General features: G+C 46.6%; 1 protein-coding gene across 6 annotated transcripts in view; it reads right to left on the bottom strand.

Annotated features, from left to right (window-relative positions):
* Positions 1 to 24132, bottom strand: part of LOC141729643 (C-type lectin domain family 2 member B-like) — a 69715-nt gene that overhangs the window by 16185 nt on the left and 29398 nt on the right. For 4 of the 6 annotated variants that reach the window (XR_012581047.1, XR_012581048.1, XR_012581046.1 and 1 more), the window contains exon 1: positions 14813 to 15019. The exons of 1 other annotated variant lie outside the window; for it this stretch is intronic. The gene's annotated coding sequence lies outside the window, so the exon portion shown is untranslated. Of the gene's footprint in view, positions 1 to 9515; positions 10121 to 14812; positions 15020 to 24132 lie in introns of those variants that run through there. One more of the 6 variants, XM_074544391.1, reaches the window with a different exon arrangement.

Here is a 24132-nt window from a genome sequence, read left to right as displayed (position 1 = left end):
GGCCCGGCAGAGCTCGCTGCGGGCGGGCTTCGCCTCAGGGGCAGACGGCCGCTGTATTAATTCTCTTAAGTACAGTGTTAAATATAGTTTTAGGCTATTAAACTTGTTAAAATAGAAACTATGCTATGTAAGATGCTTTGTTTAACAAGAGGGGCTTGCAGCGAGATACCAGCCACATGACACCTAAACCTTTCAGAGAAAGAGAATTTATTGCCTTCTTATCAGAAGAAACAGACTTCTTCCTGCCTTGGAGGTGCTGTTAGGATTAGAAGGAAGAAGCTGACACTGAGCAGACAGAATCCTGTGTTTGAATAGAATTTATGCATCATGGATGAAGGCTTTGGATACGCAACGGGCTATTGTTCTTAAGGGTTAATCCTTTGTTAACGGGTGTCCTTTTTCGGGCTCGTGATGCCCAGAAAAAGGTACCCGGACGTCCATAAGTCTTTGTTTTTATTGTTTCATATTGTCCTAATTCAATTTGTCCAAATTGTTATTACTCTAATTGTGATACTATTCTTTTTAACTATTTTATTATTATTAAACTTTCGAAAATTTAAAAACAAGTGATTGGCGTTTTTCACTATTTGGTAGCAGAGGATGGTTACTAACACCTCGCTGCCGGTGCTTTAGGAGAGTCAGAGAGGGGAAGGCGCGCCCTGCCCTGTTTGGCAACATCGCTCTGTTTCCCCTGGGGTGACCGACAGATGCAGGTTACGATCTGTGGACAAAAGGAGCAATAAAACAAAGAGAACGGAAAAAGTATCCCTACAACCGCGGTAATCGGCCCCTAAGACTAGTAGTGCACACGAAGAACCCGGGAAGGAAAAGGGATTGGTAAGTATTTCTCAGGGGGCAGGTATGGGGGGATGAATCTGTGTGAATGAGAGGCGGGCTGGTTACCCCAGACCTGCCAAGTGAGTGCTGGAGGCTCCCATGCTGCGTTTTCTTCTTTTCGCGAGAAAAGCAGCCAGTAAAGAGACGAAGCGATTGATAAGAGAGTGAAAGAATCCCCCAGGGTAACTGGGACTGGGTCTCAGGGAAGGGTTGGACCCCTCGGAGGTAGGGAGCAAGGTTTCCTAGCCCAATCCACTAGGAAACGGGACAGGAGGGGCCGCTAAAGCCTGTTGGGTTGAGGGATTTCTATTCCAAGAGCATCCAAGAGCAGGGTTGAGCAGAATTCTGTCGGAGTGAGGATATGCCCAAGAACACTCAGGGTGGGACAACACAACTAGACTGGGGGAAGAAAATTTTGCCCAGCAGTAGCCGGGGTTGGACAACACAGCTAGATTGAGGGAAAAATTTTTGCCCAACAGGATCCAGGGTTGAACAACACAGCCGGATTGAGGGATAAAAAAAGCCCAAGAACATCCAGGGTTGGACAACACAGCAAAACAAATTAAATGCCCAACAGCATCTGTAGTTGTACCACACCGCTGGGTTGAAGGACAGAAAATGCCCAAGAGCATCTGGGATTGAACAACACAGCTGGATTGAGGGAAAAATACTCAAAAGCATCTGGGGTTGGACAACACGGCAGGACTGAAGGAAAATTACCCGAGAGCATCTGGGGTTGGACAACACAGCTGGGTTGACGGAAAAATTGCCCAAGAGCATTTGGGGTTGGATAACACAGCTGGGTTGAGGGATATCCAATAGCACCAGGACTGGCCAGTAACACCTAAACTTGTAATAGGTGATGTGAAAGTAAAAGGAACCTTATTGTTGTTTTGTGGTGTGTGAGAGTGAGACACACACAAAGTCAGCCTCAGTTTCCCGGGCAGGTGGGAAGGGGGAGGCAGTGGAGAGAGGAGTGAGTGACCTGCACACCAGGCTGTAGCTCCCGGGTAGGTGGGGGCTTCTGGGCCGAAGAGGAGTGAGTGACCTGCGAACCAAGCTAGCGTTCCCTGGGTGTGTGAGGGGCTGTAGCTGAAGAGTGTGAAAGACACACAGACAGCCTCACAGGGGAATGGACACCAGAGGCAGCAGAGTCAGGGCCCTTCTAGGGGGCCTGGTGACACCGAGACCTGGAGGTAAACCCCAAAGCGAAAGAGGGGCCACAAAGACCTGTGATTTTCTAGCAATAAGGATCCACTTTGTGTCTTGAGAGTGTGAAGGAATGTGAGAAAGTGAATGAGAAATAAAAGTGAGTGAATGTAGACGAATGAAAGTATAGGTAATGTCGATTGTGCATTTTAAGCCTTACCATATCTCCTTGGAGGGAGGTGGATTGTATTGAAAAGCAGCGTGAGAAAAATAGATTTTTGGGTGTAAGTAGTTGAAAGAAAAGTGGTATTTAAGTTGTTAGTAAAAAGTGAAAAATGGAAGCAGGGGACGAATAGATAGAATATTGAAAAATGAGATAAAAATTCAGTGAGGTGGATACAAGAAAGAAAAGCAGGAGAAAAAAAAATTACCAACAGAAATACACCAAGATAGCACTTTGGGAGTTATGTTAACAAACAGAAATACAACTCCTTGCAAAATACAGGATATGCAGAAGTTGATGAGAAAAAACATGCAAACTTGTGAACTATATACTTAAAAAGAGCATTGGAAAATTTAACACAACAGGAAGGAGTTATATATTAATTGAAGGTATGCCTTTGGAGTAGGACATACCTTAAGAAAAATTTAAAAAGGGAGATTACTTAATTAAAGTAGAAAAAGATTAGTACATGAGAAACTTATTTTCGAGGTTTTAGAGGCATTAAAATTATCTAAGAGAGATCGTAATATTAAAGGACACCAAAAGGTAAAAACCCAGAAATAAGAAAAAATAATTGGCAGATCAAGACGCTAAAGATGCAGCAGAAAATAGAGCTGAAAGAGTTAATATTAACTCCAAATGAAGAAAAATTGGAAATTCCCAAGTTTAGAGAAGAAAAATAAAAAAAAGGGGAATTAAAACAAGATAGGTGGCGAACAATAGAAATCGGGGAAATAGAAACATCTTGATGGAATAGATAATAATATAATTATTAGATATATAGATATACATTAGATTTATAGATATATAGATAATAATTAGATAATAAAACCCTTACTAGGGAACAGTAGAGGACATGTATCAAAAAGCCCGATGGGATACTCAGGCTTTGTGTGATCATTTTATTAAAAGAATTATGGATGCACTGAGACTTTAAGATAGAAAAACAAGTACCTGAAACATGTATAATTTGCCAAAAGATAAATTAAAGGGTGATGAGAAAACCAATATGAGAAGGTCGTGAGTTAGCTCGTCAACCATTTCAAAGCATCCAAGCAGAAGTTTAGATTTAAGTTAAGTTAAGCTCTGGATTTATTTGTAAAAACCGATTAATCCAGAAGAAAAAGAGAATATCACATGCTGGGGAGTGGGGAGGCTGTAAGAAAATAACATTTTTGAAAGGCAATAAAAGCAAAACGGGGAAAGTATAAAGCTGAGAACAAATTACCTCATCCATTCCCGTCCATTCCCACTCGTTCGCAGCTGCACCACCCCTCCCAGCCCCTGTGCCGGCTCCGGCAGAGTCCGTCTGCCCCAGTCCGTCTGTCCCGGTCCGTCTGTCCCGGTCCGTCTGCCCGGGTCCGTCTGCCCCAGTCCGTCTGTCCCAGTCCGTCTGTCCCGGTCCGTCTGCCCGGGTCCGTCTGTCCCAGTCCGTCTGTCCCGGTCCGTCTGTCCGGGTCCGTGTGCCCCAGTCCGTCTGTCCCAGTCCGTCTGTCCCAGTCCGTCTGTCCGGGTCCGTGTGCCCCAGTCCGTCTGTCCCAGTCCGGCCGCCTGGCCCGCGGTCTCTCCGCTGGCCGTGCCGGGGCTGGGGGTCTGTCCTGCCGTGTGCACCGTGGTTACCGCGCGGACCGCACCGAGGGGGGTCCCGTCTGTCCCGTCTGTCCCATCCCGGCTGCCCTGGCTCTGTCGGCTCCCGCCGCTGCAGCGGGGTCAGTCCCGGCTTTGTCTCTGCCGGATCAGCCACCGTGAGCCGAGTGAGGGCGATCCCCGCTCCAGCTCGGCCTGCACCGGAACAGCCCTTCGGGCCATCCCAGCCACAGACCCCGCCTTTGGAGCCCCCAGACCCTGAGCTGTGCCGATCCCCTCGGGCCATCCCAGCCACAGACCCCGCCTTGGGAGCACCCAGACCCTGAGCTGTGCCGATCCCCTCGGGCCATCCCAGCCACAGACCCCGCCTTTGGAGCCCCCAGACCCTGAGCTGTGCCGAATCTCCCCGTCCTGCCCTGAGATCCGTTCCCTCGGTAACCACAGCTCCGGCTGCTCAGGGAAACTCTCTAAAGGAATCACTTTATCCAAACACTAAAGTTCAGTTAGAAGAAAGCCCTCTCCTGATTCTTCCTAAAAATACAGGAGAAAGGCTGTAGAAGATAAAAATCCAAAAGAATGGGATAAAGGGATTGGTCTATTTCCATTACGAAAGGTTCTCATAGGAGGGGACAGATCAGAGTTTGTTAATGCTCCTTTGACTTCGTCTGAGGTCTGAAATTTTAAGAAATAAATACAAGGGATATTTGGAGAATCTCATAGGCATAGCTGACCTATTAGACCAACTTTTAAGTCTAAACATTTATACTTGAGAAGAGATGTGGTCGGTAATGAAAATAATATTTTTCTCAAGAAGAAAAGCAATTAATCAGAGCAACTGAAATAAAAGCTTAAGAAAAAGTTAATCTGCAGGGACCCCCAGAGAAGACAAAACGCCAACTGCACCTCCTGAGTGGGGTTAAAATAATGAGGAGGGGAGTAAACACACAAATAATTATTGTAATTACATAATCAAGGGAATAAATGAGACAGCATATCAAAGGCAAAATGCAAAAACAAAAGGTTTTTGAAGGACAGCTTTTAAAGGGGAAAGAAGAAACTCCAATTAAATAGATAAGCAATCTTGAGAGAAAAAGGAAAATGGTCCTAAGTAAGCAGAAGATCTGAAAATCTTTAAAGAAATGGGCACATTAAAAAAAATCAAGTCAGAGGCTCTAATTTCTTTTGGGGGGACAAATACCATCTGGAGCCTGAGACAACTTTAAAAGTGGGTCCCCCAAGAAGAAGAATTGGAATTTGTAATAGACACAGGGGCAGAGAGAACCTGACTGTTAAATGTTCCAAAAAGTTCTAGTGTGAGCAAACATATAGTGAAAGCAAAAGGGGCAAAAAGAGAAAGTTTTACATTTCTAGTCATTAAAGATGTGGTAATTGAGAGAAGAAACTAAAATTTAGATGGGAGATGTTTTATTTGTCCCAGGGGCAGGTAACATACAAGTGCAATTAAGAATAGGAGTTATATCAGAAAATGGGAAAATGACAGCTAGATAGGCCAAGAAGACGAAGAAAAAAAATCAACAAAGAAGTTTGGGCTGGAGAAAGAAATAGGGGAAGATTAAATATCGACCCCATAAGGGTTACAATTGAGAGAGAAGAAAGAGAGAAGTTGAAGTAAGGGGGTGGTTAGCAAACTCTGAGATGTTGGAATGTGAAGTGATGACATCTTTGTGCTAGAAGAGAGCAGAAGTGTGAATGCGAGTTTTTGCATGAAAGGCAGAGAAGTTCTTAACACATGGTTGTTAGGAGGTTATTCAATGCCACACTGGGGTCCAGAAAGGGTTTAGCAGAACAGGCCCTGCTTGAAGAGAGAAGAGGATAAGTTGCCTAGAGAAAGAAAAAGAATATCAGGAGCACCTGGGGACGCCAAGTTTGGGGTTGTCAAATTTGGGAGGCGTCTGACTGCTCCCTGCGAGCGGCGGGGTCTCGGGGGCTGCAGCAGAGACCGATCCATGGAGGTGCCCCGGGCGGGGCTGGCAGCAGAGGACACAGGTTTGCCGGCCAGGAGCGGGCTGGCTCCGTGGTGGAACTGCCGGGGGGGCTCCCAGACTGTCGGGGTGCCGAGTCCAGGATGGGAATGTCAGCCCGGTAAGTGGGCCGAGAGAGAGAAGGGGAGAGAGAGAGAGGAGAAGAGAGAGAGAAGGAAAGAGCAAGAGAGAGAAGAAGAGAGAGAAGAAGAGAGAGAAGAAGAGAGAGAGAGCAAGAGAGACCCAGGGCAGCCCCCAGGGTCCCCATGCCCGTGGCTGCTCTCCCCTGCTCCGCCCCTGCAGCCAAGGGGCAGCACCGGGGGAAGAGTGAAGAACAGCACTGACAGCAAGGCTGTGAAAAGAGGGGGAGGGGGCCCGCACTAAAAGATAAACTCAAAGCAGAGATTGATGAGTCTCCAAACCTCACAAAGCAGTTAATTTTTCTTAAGGAAGAAGTTTTTTGTTTTTTTCTTTTGTGTGTTTTGTTTGCCGTTAACGAGAAGGTTTTATTTCCTGAAGAAGAGGCTGCTGTAGAGAAAGCTTTTAGCTAAAGCCAGAAAGTTTAGAAGGAAAGCGAATAGTAAAAGTTAATGCAGTATTATCTTTCTTTTTTTACTATGCTATTAAGGAGTCCTTTCCAGGTACCACTGAAGCAACAACCAGAATCACAGAAAGAAGGTGAATTTCATGCCAGCAGAATCAAAGGACTTGAGAAGGAACCTGAGGAATGGACTATCACATTTAAACCGGGTGATACTGAACTGACTTTCCAATGGGGACTGAGTGGTAATAGTCTGGGAAAACCCAAATGATCCAAGAAATGTACAAAGAATAACACTGAATTAAGAAATAAGATAACACTTATATCACTAGTTTTGAGCACTGCCTGAATAAAACATCTCCTTGGGAAGGAATACCTCAGATAGAAGGATCAAGACTGTTTTTGTATTCTGACCTTAGCCTGAGAATTGTACAGGGGAGAAGGGGAATTGCCATTTCCTTTAGTAAACTTTGATTCATTCCAATATTGGACATGCTAGCTGGGTTATAAGTAAATGCTTAAATTGTGAGAGTAATTAGTATTGTAGTTCACAAAATTTATCCTCTTATTGCAAGAAGTGTTAAAGTAATAAATTAGTTTTGTGGATGGGAATTATTAGTGCCTGTTGAATGAGAGATACCTGAAGAACAGTGGGAAACCACAGTTAATGGGTGTCAAAAACAATTTGCCTAGAAATTAGTTAAGAGAAAGTGACAAGGAAATACAGGGCAAGACCAGATTGGCCTCTGTATTTCACCATCGAGAAGATCAAATACACCTGCTGTGGGTTGGAACCTCACAGGCATGGGAGGTGGGAGTATAAGCCATACTGGACCTCTGTTATTCCTGTCTCTGGCACTCATTTGTTGTCTTTTCCCTTTTGGGATACCAGTAAAATCGTGTCAAAAATGCAACAAAAAGCATCACATAGAAAGAAACCAAAGTTCCTCCTTTATTACACACACCCATGTCAACAGCCACTGTTATAACCCATCCAAATTAAGAACCTTTAGGCAAAATGGAGTAAATTATTAGATTACAAGAAACATAGGAAAAAGTGGTAATAGATTTAGAATTGAATGTCCAAAAAGAGAGAGATGGATTTGATTTAAATTTAATATTCAAGATACGGTTCAAGATTTGGTAAAAAAAAACCAAATAATAAACGAAAAGGTAAAACCAGCACAGCAATCTAACTCTGTATTGACTCCAAATTATCTGTTGAATCGTATTACAAGACTCCAAGCAGTTATAGAAATGATAGCACATAAGGCTGCCCAAGCATTAGAGGTAATATTAAGTTTTTGTTTGGCCAGCAAAGTCAAACAAAAACTGTGGTGTATCAGAATAGGTTGGCTTTAGACTATTTATTGGCCAAAGAAGGGGGTGTTTGTGGAAAGTTCAGTATATCAGATTGTTGAAAATTGATGACCATAGAAAAGTCATTCTAGAAAAAGCAAAAGAAATCAAAGAAGAAAAATATATAAGCATATATTAACCCAGGTACCAGTCCAAACATTAGAAAACAATGTTAAAATCTAGCTGGTGGGGTAATGTATTAGAAGAAATTAAGATCTTTCATTTTTTGTTACAACTGTTTTTATATTTCTTACTTGTGTAATTCGGTTTTATTTTGCCAGCATAGCCCAGAAGGTGCAAGTAGATAAAAATATTGCTCAAGCCAAATGATTTACAAAGAATAAGAGTGGGAATTGTGAAAAATGCATGTATTTTATGATTGGCTTTTCGCAAATATTAAAATGAATATTATATGTATTGTGTTAGAAAGTAATGCTGTATTAATTCTCTTAAGTACTGTGTTCAATATAGTTTTAGGTTATAAAAATTGTTAAAATAGAAACTATGCTACGTAAGATGCTTTGTTTAACAAGAGGGGCTTGCAGCGAGATAGCAGCCACATGACACCTAAACCTTTCAGAGAAAGGGAATTTATTGCCTTCTTATCAGAATAAACAAACTTCTTCCGACCTCAAAGGCACTGTTAGGATTTGAAGGAAGAAGCTGACACTGATCAGAGGGAATCCTGTGTTTGAATGGAATTTATGCATCATGGATGAGGTGTAGAATATGCAATGGGCTACTGTTCTTAAGGGTTAATCCTTTGATAACGGGTGTCCTTTTTTGGGCTCGTGATGCCCAGAATAAGGTACCCGGACTGTCCGTAACTCTTTGTTTTTATTGTCTCATATTGTCCTAAACATTTTATTACTATTAAACTTTTAAAATTTTTAAAAACAAGTGATTGGCATTTTTCACAGGTCCCTTTTCCTTAGCGCACGGTTTTCGCACAGCATTCACAGCGGCCGTCCCCTCCCACCGCGCCTTTGCAGCTCAGGCAGATAAAGTGTATTCCAATTCTCGACGACATCCACCAGTTTTGGTTTTGCACGGGAGGTACTTTAAAAAGCGATGCAAAAGTTTTAGCTACTAAAAGCTGTACAGCTTCTAAGACAGTAAAGAAGAAATTAAATCCCAAACAAGAGAAATAAAGAAGTGCCTTAATCTTAAAGCTAAAACCCTCTGGCAAAACTATGGAAACAAGACTTTTTTCTCTAAGACTTAAAGGTATGGAGAGACATAGTTCTAATTAATATCAAACAAAAGGCTCCACAGCAAAGCAAACAAATATTAAAGTCATTGTAATCCTATAAGAAGTTGAAACGGAGAGAAGAGTAATAAAATTATGTGCCTCCAAGAACAAAAATCTCTGTTAGAGTGGGCACAATGGGAGGCCGGGCCGCCAGCTCCGCCCCCCGAGCCCCCGCCGGCGGGCACCCAGGCCCTTCGGCGTCTTTCGGCGTGGCCCCGCTCCCCGCAATGCCGTTGCCCACAGCCTCCTCCCCGCCGCCCCTGCCCCCGGACGGCCGCACTCCAAGCCGCTCCTGCCGCTGCCCGCGCTCCTGAGAGCGACACTGCCGGCCCGGCTCGGCTCGTGGCGGCCTCGCCCCTGAAACGGGAGCTGCGGCCCGGAGTCCGCCTGCCGAGGGGCAAGAAGCAGCAGCCCCGGGCTGCTCACCATTGTGCCCCGCATGATTCCCTGCCCCGGCGCCTCGGAGCCCGGGCACACCGAGCGCCGGCACGGCCGCTGCGGCTCCCTGCCTGGGCACATGGAGAAATCCGGCACATGGTACTCGCCAGAGGCCCGAGCTGAGGCAAATCTGACCGCGAGTCGCACCTGTGCTGAAGCCGCTTCCCAGCTTTATTATAGCCTTGCCGGGCTCTGGGCGCGATAGCCGCTGCGCCTCCGGTCACAATGGGTGCGGCTCGTACCCCCCCACTTCTACACGGACAGCGGCAGTGTGGGAGGGGTTTTGGCCGATCTGAGCAATCAGCGGAGGGAGTGCAGCCAATCGCGGATCGGAGGCTCCCCCGCCGCGCCCCGGCGCTCCCCGCTGCCTTCTCCGGGATCGGTTCCTTCACTGTTCCGGCGCCTCCCGTCGCTGCCAGCCCGGATTCGGGATCTGAACCCGAGTCCCTTTGGCTCGGCTGGGCGCAGTGCAAACCCCCTGCGGTGGCGGCAGGCGCGGGGCTGCCCCGCCTCACCCCGAGCCCCGGGCGGGTCCCAGCTCGGCTTTCCCCGCTCGGCTTTTCCCTCGCTGCCGCCGGCGCTTTCCCCGCTCCCGGGGCTCGGCTTTGCCCGGCGGCTCCGCTTGGTCCCGGGCGAACTCACTCCCCTCCGTGGCTCCCCAACCCTGCGGCGGGGCGAACCCCCGGCATTTGCCGAAGGGCTCTGACTGCCCCTGGCTACTGAAGCCTCACGCTCGCCTAGAATGCCGTAAACATGTGCTGAAATGCTTTTCTAAAGTTAGTCTTGTGTTTTTCGTGAACTCTGATTTCTCTGAGAATTGTTACTGGGAAGATTCAAAGCGGTACATACAGTGCCTCATTATTATCATGTGCAGAATAACACAATCTAATTTCTTTAGCAGAAATGCTGAGAACATTTACCACATGTGTCCTGGGGTGATGGTATGATGCTTGTATATCCCCATTCATCTGTTCTGTGCCTTTAAGACCAGCTCTGAAGAGTGGAAGTTTTGTTTGGGTTTCTCTTATCAGGAACACAGAGACGAGCGGTACATAGGGCTGTTTTTTCACTTCTGGCTTCGGCTTGCTGCTTTTGCTTGTTCCCTTTTCCTGCTCTTGCTTCTGCTCTGCTTTCGCCTCTGCTTATTAGCTAGTTTAGCTAAACAGTCCACCTTCCTTCCTGGACTGTTTCTCCTCTCCTGTTCCTGTGACCATCTCGAACCTGCTCCGGACTGGGACCCGGGAACACCGAAGGTTCGGCTGCAGCAGCTGCCCCAGCGCCGGAGGGACTGAGAACAGAGCAACCACCCCCCGAAAGAGACTTTCTGATTTTGTCATCTTTCTCAGAGCGGTGTTATCGGGTGTTGTTCATTTTGTGTGCTGGTCCAGTCAAATAAACAGGTTCTTTCCACCTCTCTCCAAGGAATTTTTTCCCGAACCGGTTGGGGGGAGGAGCCGTGTGGATTCTGCTTTCTGGAGGGGCCCTCCTTTGCAGATTCTTTAACAAATTTGCCCTAAAGCAGGACAACATGGTATTACACTAAATACAATCTCGAGAAGCTCCCGATCTCTTGGACACTTTGCCAAATTCTACTTTGTTGTTTCTTTTAGTAGAATTGAGCTTTAAAAGGTTTCAGTAAATTCATTAAAATTTGGGGCTGTCATGAGTTTTTCTCAATGTTAAATTACAAAGGGTCAATGTATTTGCCACACTTCTCTAATCCCTGCAGTAAATCCATCAGGCCATTATTTCAGCCACACTTGGTTCACATTTTCAGTGCCTTTTGGTATTAATAGCAGCAGACTAAGTTACATTTTGTAGAACCCAGAACTTTTAAGGATATTGGTTGCTAGTTCAGTTCTGTTTTATTTGAATATGATTTTAGCAATGTTAAGATTAAGCAAGGTTAGATCTGAGTAATGTTACCTTTATTACTCTATTGAGTTATTTTTTACTAATCTTTTATGTGAAGGTGGATTTCTGTCAGATTTGAGTGTTGCTGAGTTTGGACAAGATCAGGTTTCAGTCTTCTTCACTTAAGGCCATTTCGTGTTTTATTTCAGTTTTAAGATCAGTTTTTATTGAGTATGAAAGGTGTTACTTGAAATTCTCTTAAGTGTACCTCGAATGGTACTGAGGTGACATTGAATTACACTGCAATTAATTTTAAGACCTAAGTTAATTTTGTTTAAATATGTTTGTTTACATTGCAAGATGTGATTATTTTCTTCTAGAGAAAAGACAGATCCCACTGAAACAGCTGTGATGAAACACTGATAAATAACTGCTTTTGGATAGAAGAAGATACAGTTTGTGGGGCCCTTGATCCTCTCACAGATTGCACACGTGTCAGTGCTGCACTGCCTGACAGGATCATTGATTGTGATCTCTTCTGGTTTATCTTCCACAGAGAACACAGGAGAGTGGGTGGTTGTTCCACATTATGGCTGTTATCCATTGTAAGCTGTTCAGTGTTTCATTGCAATGGATAGAGGAATGCTGGAAGAATATTGTCTCCAATTCCTGAGACAGTCACTGCTGATGTATTGGTTCCATCATGTGAATTCACTCATTTTTATAGCAAGCATTATTCATAAGACACCATTGCCTTATTTATAACTGGCTTTTCATGAACTTTGACATATCTTTGTGTGACTATCTACAAGACATGGTGTCACTTTGGGATCTCTCTGTTTTGTTCTGCAGCTGCAGACGCATCTCTTTGAACAGGCTGTCTGCAGCCGTTCCCTGCACTGCCTGCTCAGCCTTCAGTCCCTTCTCTTGTTCCAGCAGGGTTGCTGTGCCTTGACCCAGGGCTGTCTCATGATTTTCCTGTGTTTTCAGAGTTCCAGGATGAGATCTCTGGGCTCTGTCAAAAGCCTCATCTGAGCTGAGGTCCTGTGGTCTTTCCTGACCCTTTTGTGGCACATCCTCATGGGACAGGGCTGTGACCTGCTGAGGGCAAGGCTGCTTCTGCTCTGTGGGAATCACACACAGCCCCAGGTATTCTCACAGGAGCACTCCAGCAGTTTGCTGTGTTTGGGGCATCTCATAGCTGCTATTATTGAGAGATTCGTTTTTAAGGTGTGTGAGGGAGACCCTCGCAGCGAGGGTCTGGGCTCTGGCCAGGCCCTGGCTCTACCTGGTTGAAAAATTGCCAACAAACCCAGATGTTTTCTGCCTCAAAACTATATTCAAGTCCCTTGGACTTGGCAATTTGACCCTATAGCAATAGGGCAGCTGGATCTATTTTTAAAGTGAGCTTGGACACCTTTCCTGGGAATGGATCTCCAGGTCCTCACTGAAATGAGGTTCATCAGCTTTTGCAGGCTCTGGGTGATGCTGCAGTATTTAAGACATTTATGATCATCCAATTTCACAAGTGTTATTAATTACATGCATTATCTGCCTTATTCTTGATTACTGTCAGTTTCTTGTTTCACTGCATGTATTGTTTTGTTTTGATGTTCCCTTAACGTTCATAGCAAGAGACATGCTTGTTATTTTTAAAACAAAAAGAAAGGGGAATTGGCTCCTAAAGAATGTCTGAACAATGCGATATTTGTACTAAAAGTATTTAAAGGCTTTTCTGTAACTGTCACAGTGAGGGCGGCTGTGACAAACCTCTCTGGTTCCCTGAATTCCGGCCAGGGTTGTGAAAATGAAAAGGAGCTGGTTCGATGGAGCTGCCCAGAAAGAACTTTCATAAAGGGTGAGAAACAACAAACGTGGGGAAGCCATGCTCAATAAGAGGGGCAGGATCCAGAGACCCCAAACAAAGGGGAAGCAACAATAGATACACTCAGGGGTGGAACATTCTGGAACTGTAACCATAAGGGGAAAAAAACAAGTAAGCGCTAGGGGAGCAGAACTTGTGCAATTTAACAGAAAAGCACCAAAGGCTCATGGGGGAACTCTCAGGCTGGCCCTGAACTAAACAAATGATTCCCAGGGCTGGAAACCAATGCCTGGCTCTTTTGGGGTAAAATCCAGGTGAGTCTGAGTCACAGCTGGGCCAAGTCCCACACATGAGGATCTCCAGGTGAGTGTGCAATGGCAAGGCCTGGCTCATTGATGGACTGAGGCAGAAGGGGTGCATGTGTTTTATCAGCAGCAGCAGCTTTAAAGGGGTCACCTGCTCACCTGATCAGGCATCGATGGCCTCCGAGCAAGCGAGGCCCAGGGAGAAGAGAGGTGACCTTGTCCCCACTCAGCCTTGGTGGCCAGGACAAGGACAGAGGCAGGACTGCCAGCCCATGGCTGTGTTTGGAGACTTGGAGAGGAAACTGAACAGAGGCCTTCTGTCCTACAGTATTTACCACCCTGATGTTGTGTTCTACCAACCCTCTTCAGCTATTCCTGCTCCAGGCTTCCAGAAAGACATTCAGTGATGCCAAGGCCAACATTCCCAGCTGCTGGACTTCCTCCTGCCTGGGCAGCACAACCCCTGAGTTCCAGCCATAGGGACTTTAGAACTATGGTCATTTATTTCCATTCCCTAAGAGACACTGGACATGATCTTTGTGTTCGCTGATGCTGCAAGACCCTTTGTCAGTGACATGATTGGTCTTGAGAATACAAAATTGGAGTATTGATTGACTGTAACCTGTCTTTCATGCGTCTTATCCTGTACCTAAGAGATAACCAGTAATAACCTTAAAAAGATTGTAATCTCACAGGAACAAACTGTTTTAAACATCAGAATGCATAAGCTTTTCTTTTTTTAACAAAAAGAAGGAGAATTGTTGCATATAGGTAGAAATGCTATAAAAGAAATGCCTTACAATATCATGGTTTAGGCCTGCTGATTGGGCTGGGTGCAGCTCACAGCTTGTCTGTTGATTCCCATGAGAGAGAATCAGAGGAATGAGAATCACTCTGCAGAACAATCTATTGTTGTAAAGAAAAACAGGTTCACACTCTCAAAACCAAGAAATCTGTCCCATGCAAATCAGTGAAAAATATATATATAAACCAACCAAAAATGGTGAGGTTTAGTGGAAATGCAAAATGCCATTTACTGTCCAATGAACTGTCAGAGTATTGTGAGCCAATTAGACCTAACACGGTGCCAGCTGATAATCCTATAAAATATGAGCTGTGCAGTAAAGATGAGCCTTTTCTGGATAAAGAAATGGGTCGCAGTTGTTTTTATTGTGAAAAATCAAGGGGGACTTTTCCTCAATTTAGCCTCCTAAAATGAGTGGAAATGCAGTTTCGTTCTCAATTTCCCTCAAAGAAGCCCATTCTGGGGGTTTTTGGACATCTTTTTCATCTGTGAAGGTTCCTTCAAATGGAGGGTCCCCCTCGATGGAACACTTACAATGGCACCCTCGGCGATCCCAGCGCAGGGGGCACACGGGGGAAGCCGGCACCAGGAACTCGCCAGAACCCCCCGGCCCGCAGCGAGCCCCGAGCTGGGGCAGCACCGACCGCGGTCCCACCTGGGCTGGAGCCGCCTCCGAGCTCCGCTGGCGCCGCTCCCTTCCTGGCCAGATACAGCGGGCATGGCGCAACAGGACAGAGAAAATGTCTGGAGCGAGAGGGATTTTGGCGGTCTTGAGAGAGCAGTGTGTGGGGAGGGCAGCGGGGGGCGAGGAAGAGAAGGGAGGAGGGGAGAAGTCAGATCCCTCCTTCTTTCGAAAAAAAACCGCGGTAAGAAAAAGGGCCCCAGGCCGTTGGAGCTGGTTAAGAAGCGCAGCCCTGGGGATACCGCTCCTGGGGCTCTCAACAATGAATTATCGTGGGAATTCTTGAGCTGGGCTGGGCCAGGCCAGGTGCCCGGTACCAACAAAACGTCTCTGAGCCTCTGCTCCTGCCCCTGGGCAGGCAACACAACACAGCAGGAAAGGCTCGGGGGTCGGGAAAAGGCCAGGCAGAGATCACTCCCCGGTCACCGGAATAAAGGGACACGACTGGGGTGAATTCTTTCAATTTATTATGGCACAAATCAGGGCAAGAGAAAGAGAGGTAAAGCAGCAGGGTTCAGCCTCGGAACCAGGACTGTGCCCTCGGCCCCCGGCAGCCGCAGCAGGGGGATAAAGGATCCCCGGGCCGAGCAGCGGCTCTGCCCCAGCACGGGGATGTGTCCGGAGCCCCCGCTCCGGGCCGGGCTCGGAGGGCCGAGCGCGGAGCAGGCGCTGAGCTGCTCCTGGAGCTTCCAGCGCTGCTGGATCCGGCGGGCGCGGCACAGGCTCGGTCAAACACTCCAGCTCCTGAACTTCGGGAAATATCAAGTGGTTTCTAAGAAGTGACTTTGATGTCACTGAGCCGGTGATTATGGATTAATCTCGCACTGGAAAGCAGTCTTCACACCCTACTGCTCTTTGCATCACCCAAACAGTTTGGAGGTTGCTGCCTGGCAGCTCCTGAGTTGTATCTTCCTTGTCAATCCTATCAGCCCCTTGTTTAATTATAAAAACATAAATAAAACGCAGAGACCATTGGCCCGGGTCTCAGGATTAGCATATCTTTTCCAAAGATAGGAAAAAACGATTGTTTCTGCTAAACCATAGAGTTAAAAAGTTCATGTTACGCACATATATTTTTAAAAGGAAAAGAGAAAAATAACAATTACTGTGCCAGTAGTACTCCAGCCTATTTATGCTCTGCTCTTTCTCTTCCTTTAGCATCTCTAACGTTAGTTTAAAAAACCCGAAACAAAGCAAACAAACACACCAAAATAGAAACAAACTAAAAATACCCATTGAATTTAAGCTGAAGGAGAAGCAATCTGGCTGCAGGCTTGCGGCACTCCACTGCCCAAGTTACTCTAAGGGAGCTCATCGGCTCTGCAGTTACAAGCCAGACCCCAAAGTCCTGAGTGAGCATCAGCTTTCAGCTTTTAAAACACTGAACTGTAAGAAAAGCTGCAGGGGAGGGCCATGCTCCAGGCACATCTGTGCCATTTCATCTCTCCAGCTCTCTCAGCTCAGCTCGGCTCTTTTCCTCTCCTTGCTGGCTTTAGCTCATGCATTTCTTGAGGGGTTGCCCTGCACTGACCAGAGCATGAACTGACCATCAGACAAACAGCTTCTGGCACTGTGGCTCTATCCTAAATGGAACATTTCCCAAAGGAATTCTAGTGCCTCCATTTCACTTAAAAGTCTTTTAAAGGAACGAGGTTTGATGCACTCCCATTTCTAAACAAGGAGTGCACAACGCTCCTGCACTCCCTGCCAGGGTCATTCTTTGAGCATTGGACAAAGGCTTTAAAGCAGCACAGAGCTTGTTCAGCACCAACAACTTCATCCAAAATTCAAATCAATAGCATGGGCAGAGCCTGACTTTAAAACCTACTCTAAAACTGAATTAAAGAGCAATTCCATTGCCAATTGACAAGATGAGAAAGGTTTCCTTAGCAGTTGTTGAGATGACAAAGTAAGGGAGAGGATGGAGCATGGAATGTGGGAGAGAAGGGGAAAACCTTCATTTGCACAGTGGGGTTTTAACCATCATGGTCACATCTCAAGGACTTGTAGAAACCATTCTAATCTCAAGAAAGGAAAATGTTCCACGATGTTTCTCATTTCAGCAGGAGCCTAAGGAAGCCCTCAGCAGCAGGAGATTGGGATAACTGCAAGGCTGGTTTCTGGAGCAGAGGGAGCTGGGTGTGCTCCTCAAAGCCAGACGTTCACCCACAGCAGCCAGAAGGCAGAAAAAACAAGGACCCAACAAAGCCTTAAGTGGGGAAAGGGTTATCAAGGGTTTTATGTGGAAAGAACAGGGTCTGGGAAATAGGAACTGGAAGGTGAGAGAGGAAGGAAAACGGGAGGCAGCTGAGGCCTCTTGGCATTCGAAAAGAAAAGAGCAAAAAGGCAGGAGAATAGAGGAGGCAAAAAAAGGCTGGGACTAAATTCTGACACAACCGGCACGGCCGCTGCGGCTCCCTGCCTGGGCACACGGAGCGGCTCCCGTCACAGACGGCAGCGCCGAGAAGCCTCGGCCCCGGAGCGGGCAGGATGCGCCGCTTGGTGCCCGCACTCGGCGCCTGCAGCGCTTTGGGCTCTGAGGCACGTTCAAGTTCATGCCGTGCCAGCCCCGAGCCGGGCACGGACACCTCCCCCCCCAGCAGCGGCCCCTTTGCCCGCTCTCAGCACCGAGCGGGACACACCCGATCGCGGGTCCCACATAGGCTGGAGCCGCCCCCGAGCTCCGGGTGCCGCCGCCGCTCCGGCCCCGGTCAGAGCCGCCGCTCCCGGCCGCTGCCGCCGCAGGGCGAAGCCGATCTGGGTGTGGGAGGGATTTTGGCCGTGTTGAGCAAACAGCGCCCGGGGGAGGAGCGAGGGGCGGGGAGGAGAGGAGGCGAGCGAGGGAGCCTGGCCTGGGGTCACAGCAAGGACAACTATTTGGCAGGGAGCCCGAGCAGCTGGAATGCACACTGGGTCATGATAAATACAAAGAGACGTTGTGCAGGGAGCCCGAGCAGGAAAGAAGGAACCTGGTCGGCGTCCAAAGCACTCATGGAGTCTTTCCAGGGCACAGCAATCATAGCTTGTGAGTCAGACCTCCAGGGATGGAACTTTGTTAATTATTGTTTGTAAATGGAGATGTGCTGTTTGGAGATGTGCTGGTTGGAGGCCTCCCGGAGCACAGTGATCGTGAAATTACAGTGTTCTCGCTATTTGGTGATATCAGGAGGAACATCAATAAAATTTTTACATTAGACTTCCTGAGGGCAGACTTGGGCCTGTTTAGGAGACTAATTCAAGTTCCCTGGGAAGCAACCCTTAAAAACAAAGGAGTTCAGGAAGGGTGGGCATGCTTCAAAACAGAGATCTAGAAGGTACAGGAACAGACTGTCCCTGTGTGCCAAAAGAGGAGTCGAGGCAAATGTCCAGCCTGGATGGGCAATGAGATTTTGAAGGAACTTAGGAATAAAAGGAGGATGTATCAGCTTTGGAAGGAGGGTCAGATCGCTCAGGAAGTATTTAAGGGGGTTGCTAGGGTATATAGGGAAAAATTAGTGATGCCAAAGCTCAGTTTGAACTTAATTTGGTAACTTTTGTAAAGGATAATAAAAATGTTTTTACAAACATACTAATGGTAAAAGGAAGGGTAAGACCAGCCTATGCTCTTTTTAAGATGCAGGAAGGGAACTTAGTAGTAACTGAAGATGAAAAGGCAGAGGTGCTCAATGCCTCCTTTGCCTAAGTCTTTAGTGGGAACACAGCTTATCCTCAGGACAAGTGTCCTCCTGGGCTGGTGGATGGTGCCAGGGAGCAGAATGGGCCCCCTGTTATCCAGGAAGAGGCAGTCAGAGAACTGCTGAGCTGCTTGGATGTTCATAAATCTGTGGGCCCAAAGGGGATCCACCCCAGGGCGATGAGGGAGCTGGCAGATGAGCTTGGGAAGCTGCTCTCCATCATTTACCAACAGATCTCTCAACTGTCATTGGCATAAGAAGGCCAGAGTGGGGACATTAATTTTAATTTAATTTGTTATCAAACAAATCAGAGCAAGGGAATGAGAATGTAATATATAGTAGGAATAATTCATGTTATTAATGTATATAATATTGTGAAATCCAAACTATGTCTTTTGACCACCTTAGCCAGGAGCAGCTGTCTTATTCAGATTCAACAGGTTCCTGGAAACATATCTGGATAACCGCTGACGCCTTAATGTAAGAATAGAGGCTCCCAGGATGATGATCATCGGTTTCCCGAATTGTCAGGAGCCACCCAAGAGCGATTATCCCCTTGCCGATTGAATCTATCAAGATAGTCAGCGGCGCCCAACTGATACATCCGAAGACACGACTTCCTGGAGCCTATTGACACTGACTACACACCTGGACCTGGCTTTCGTCCAGCTCTGCACATGGAAAGAAACAGCAATGCATATGAAGAGATACAAAGGAAATTTGGTCATCTTTACCTCGGGCAAAATAAACTGTATAAAACCTTGCTGCAAGAGGAAGCATGTGTGAACCGAGGAGGAGACTCTGACACTCTGGAGGTCAGATCCAGGTTCACCCAGTGTGACCTCGGGTTCGACACTGTATCTTTGGCTGTGGTGGTTTCGAAGATCGGACTTCAGTCTTGCAGACAAATTAATAAATCTTTGATAAAGTTTTGATAATTTTGGCTCATGATTTGATCATTTATTCCCGGTTTTTTCTTTTTTGCACAAGGAGGTTGGTATGCTGGGTTTTTCTATCATTCTTCTGACCATATTTTGAATACCACCAAGAATACAAAGCAAAACAAACAAAGCATTCAAAAGTACACTCAGTATCTCTATAAGGTCCCCCAGCCATGGTCCGAGCAATGGCTTTTACTCCAAAGGGTTAAAAGCTGTCAGCTGTCCTCCTTCATGTGCACCTGGGGAGGAGGCGAACGGCGAGTCTGAAAAATGATCCTTGCCGTCCTTGAAGTTTTCACATCCACCTTTTTCTTGGGTTTCTCAGAAAAGTTCAAGATCAGTTTTACAGACTGTAATCCTTTGGCTCAAATGGCATCAGCTGGGTTATTCTCAGTCCTTGGTTGATTTGGAGTAGTGAAAAATTAGCATGCATTTAAAACACTTAAAATATCTAAACTTAACAGACTTATTTTAAGATCAACAAAACTTATATGTAAAATCAATTAACTCTAATAAAACTTAAACAAGAATCAGAAAAGCTCTACCCACAAATGCTTCTGATTGTCTCTTTTAACTAGTCTTTCTAATGTTCACAACAACACTTTGCACACAGGTCATAAAATAAATGCTTATCATAAAAGCATAAATCTATCTAACATTACTTAAACTCAATAGCACCTAGACTTAATATTTTAAACTTAAATATTAAACTTAACAGAAATTAAAACTTTAACAGCATTCAACATTTAACAGAATTTAACATTACTTAAACTTAAAAAATCAGCTGATTTTAAATTCTACGTAACCTAAACTCAATATAACCTAAATACTTAATAAGCAATTCAATTCAAGTCACTTAGTAATAAACAAAACTTACTATAAAAATAGAATATGGCATTTATTATAACTTACTTATAGGCCTGATTCTAAAATACTAAACTAAAACAACTTTCTTTACGTTTTTGCTGCAGCATTTTTATCTTTGAATACTTTTAAACCTAAGGACCTTATTCAAGATATGTGGAAAAGATTATTTTAAATTCAGTGCCTACTTTTATATTTATCACATCTAAACAAAGCTTAAAAAATACAAAAACTACACTCACTACATCTTACTTATACAATCTTTACAACACATTTCCAACACTTCTAAATTTTTCAAAACACAATTTCAGTCTGATGCTCCACTAACTGGGCCATCCGGGCCTCTGATGTGCATAAACTGTATTTTGTTTCCACCACTATAACACTTTGCTGTTTCAAAGTTCTTAATCTTGAAAGAAATCAAATGCTAGGTGGAATATATAATTTTCAATCTCCTTATCCTGAAGCAGTCTGAAAAAGAAAGTTAATTGTATAGTCTGTATGTTGAAACATGTGCAGCACTCCCCCAACATGCCTGAAATTCTTCTGTTATGTTTCGTATTCGTTCCAAACACTGCTGGCTCTAGTCTTTGCTGAACACACCAGCAATCCCAATCATGTTAAAAAATTTTTTTTCCAAAGCAAATCCAACAAAGCAGCAGTCAAGGAACTTGAAGCAATCAGTTCATAATCTTCTGGTTACGTTATTATGAAGAAATAATTTTTCAAGTCAAAGCATAGTGTTGTACCATCAACTTTTTGCTCAAACTAAGTGTCCTGATGCTATAAATCTTGCTATTAATTGCTCAGTGTGCTGGAAAGGCTGGGCTCGCGCGAACTTCTGAGCTGCCCCCGCCGCCGAGCACCGGCCGGCAGTCTGTTAAGGTACAGTCTATTAAAGGTTCCTGGGTTTAAACGAAAGCTTCGCCGGCTGCAGGCGGAGGGAAGAAGCATTCGCGCTGAGAAAAAATGCTCCAGTCCCGCACCACCGTCCGCATTGCAGTGGGGTGCCCCCCCCCCCCCCCCCACGCTGGGCTTCTTGTTTTGCGAGACGCTAGGCGGACTCACCGGGCGCGCTCCGTCCGTACTGCAGCCATGGCAACGCGGTTACTCCTCTCGCGGCGGCTCCGCCGCCCCCTCGGCGGCCTCCCGCGATGTCGGGCCGGAGACAGGAGAGGGTGCCGATGCTGCAGCGATGACTTCTGTTGCTGCTTGGTCACTGTAGTCCATACTCCTGGGGAAGCCTCCCGACTTCCGCCTGCAAGCGTTCGTACCATGAGTGTCCGACCGGCATTTCCAGCACCAAAGTCCTGCAGCCTGGCACTCCCGGCGCTTGTGGTCTATGCTTCTGCATCGGTAACATTTCACGCAGCCTCTTCTATTTGCTGGTGCCGATGTGACTGGGACTTGGAGAGATGCAAAAGTGGCTAACCCTAATTGCGCTACGTATTCCTGTACAAGCCTTCGCCAATAAGCATTAGATAACAACTGCTGGGGCTGGGACAGGATTGATTTAGTTATCTCATGGCAATCCCTTTCCAGAAGGAGAAGATTGGCTATAAAGATATAGTCTAACGTTTGTTGGGCTAACTCACCCCTTACTTCAAACCGATTAACAGTAGCTCTCGAATCAAAATCTGTAGCCTGCATGCTGCCTCCCCGTGCGCCGCGGATGTAACAGGACAAGCCAGCTGGGCAGCAGCACCGATAAGCTCACCCTCCCAACTATTCACAGCCTGGCAAGCACAGCACCTCGGGCTAGCCTGCGTCAGGTCGCCCTCCGGCCCAGGGACCAGCTGTTTAATTTTCGGGAGCGGATCGTGCGTTTCTGGCCATGGCTGCTGCGATACAGCAGGCTCGGGAGGCTCAAAAGTGCCCTGTATAGGCTGCGGCAAAGCAGATAACAAAGTATTCTGCACAGCTGGGCTTGTTACGGGGTGCGGCGAGGGCTGCAATAAATCATTCTGAGCAGCTAGCAGTTCGCGGTTTACGACCCGCCATAATTTACCCCACTTCTTGGCAGTTTTATCACCATCTAAAGTAGCGTCCCACAATAAGTCACCAAATTTACGCCACTCTGACAACTCGTAAACTGTGTGGGGGTTAAGGAAAATTCCCTTTTCATAACCATAAGCTAAAAGTCCCGGTAATTCTTTCTGCAGATCTATCCCCTTCACCTGTCTCTTTTGTAAAAACGCAATAAAAAGATCATATGTGGCTTGCCTTCCCATTACCTCTAGATCGAAAGCGCGCACTTTTGCAGCTCTCTCAAGGTCGCGGCTGCACGTTTTGGCCAGGCTCGTCTGTTACGGACACCTGGAGCACGGCGTGTCTTGGCGTCTTTTCTTCCTCCTTTTTTTTTTCTCTGCACGCTTCTGCTGTTCCGCGGCTGCTCTTGTCCCGGCCGCAGCTTCGGACACACGGAACCCGATCCTTTTTACTCCATCTTCTCATGGTGTTGCAATATCACCTCGGGGTCACCATATATTGAAGATGGAGGGAGAAAACCCACCTTTCATTGATCATCATCAACTCCACTTTATTCGTCAATCAGGCATCTTTTATAACAGTGTTAATTCACTTCATGCATATTGCAAACCCGAGCTCACAATAGGTCAGAGATAACATACCAACCCCTCCTTATGTTTCCAATACCAAGATTTGGTGTTGTGGTGTGTTGCAATGTCCGGTTTTAAACTTCCGGGGCCCTTCCCATGTGTACCTATCCCTTCTCCCTTCCCCCTCACCCCTTGCTGAGTGTGCCCTGTCAATCAGGCTAATATACCAGCAAGGCGTCGTGTGATTCGTCGATTTCAAAGGATGCTCCTCAGGCCTGGGGGTCATTGGCCTGTCTAAGTGTCATCCTCCCTTGAGACCCTGCCCCCTTCACCTGGTTGGTAACTCACCTGTCCCCTCCCCTTCCCCTGTCCCCGAGCTTATAAAATGTGAATGAGACCATGCGGATTCTATTCTGTTAACAGCAGTGGCCCAGTGCAGACGTATCTGTACTCATGGAATAAACATCTGGCTACCTTCTAGCAGAATCCATTCCCTTTCTCTCCACCATCGCCAGAAGCTCTCTCCTGAGGAGAACGGAGTCCTGTCTTGTGCCCCGCTGCACTCTGCCGCCAGCCAAGGTATCTCTGCGGTTAAACACCACAGTGCTGCCTCTGGCCAAGCAGCGAAGGTCAGAACTGGCCTAGGCACCATCTAACTGGTTATATTGGGATACTTATTCCAATATATTGGCGTCCCTGGGTGGGCTCGACTCTGCAGCCCGAAAACAGACTCGCAGTTCCTCAGAGAAGCTTCTGCCAGCCGTGCATCCAGCTGAAAGGAGCCTGGCTTCAAGACTCCCAGCTAGAGACTTTGGGAATACTCCCAGAAAAAGTTTCGTAGACTGTTCGGTGCCTTCTGGAAAGCCCAGCTTCATTGTGGTGAGCACATTTTCCAGAGGGAGAAAAGGGCAGCCTCTCTTGCACCCAGAGAGAGGTCCTTTTCCGGTGGAGACCTGCCTGCCTGTACCCAGCCTACAGCTTCCATTTCACGTGAGTATCTCTGCTTTCGGTAGAGCAGAAGCTCAAAAACAGACTCTGCCGCGAGTTCTGTTCCTTTTTTGCCTTTGCATTTTGGCTGCGCAGCCCCACAGACGAGAATTCATAGCGTTCTAGTTTAGCTTTCCTGCTGCGTGTTTCACTGTTTCTTAGAATTCGCGCCGGAGCGGGATCGCTCTCTGCCCTTCCCCCCCCCGGCTCAGCAGCGTGTTCAGACACGTGTTAGGAGATTTTCTTTCTCTTTCTCTTTGCGGGGGAGG

This window comes from Zonotrichia albicollis, chromosome 7, assembly GCF_047830755.1.
Source record: "Zonotrichia albicollis isolate bZonAlb1 chromosome 7, bZonAlb1.hap1, whole genome shotgun sequence".
NCBI lineage: Eukaryota > Metazoa > Chordata > Aves > Passeriformes > Passerellidae > Zonotrichia > Zonotrichia albicollis.
Note: the sequence above shows the minus strand (reverse complement) of the source record. Positions and strands in the feature narration are given on the sequence as shown.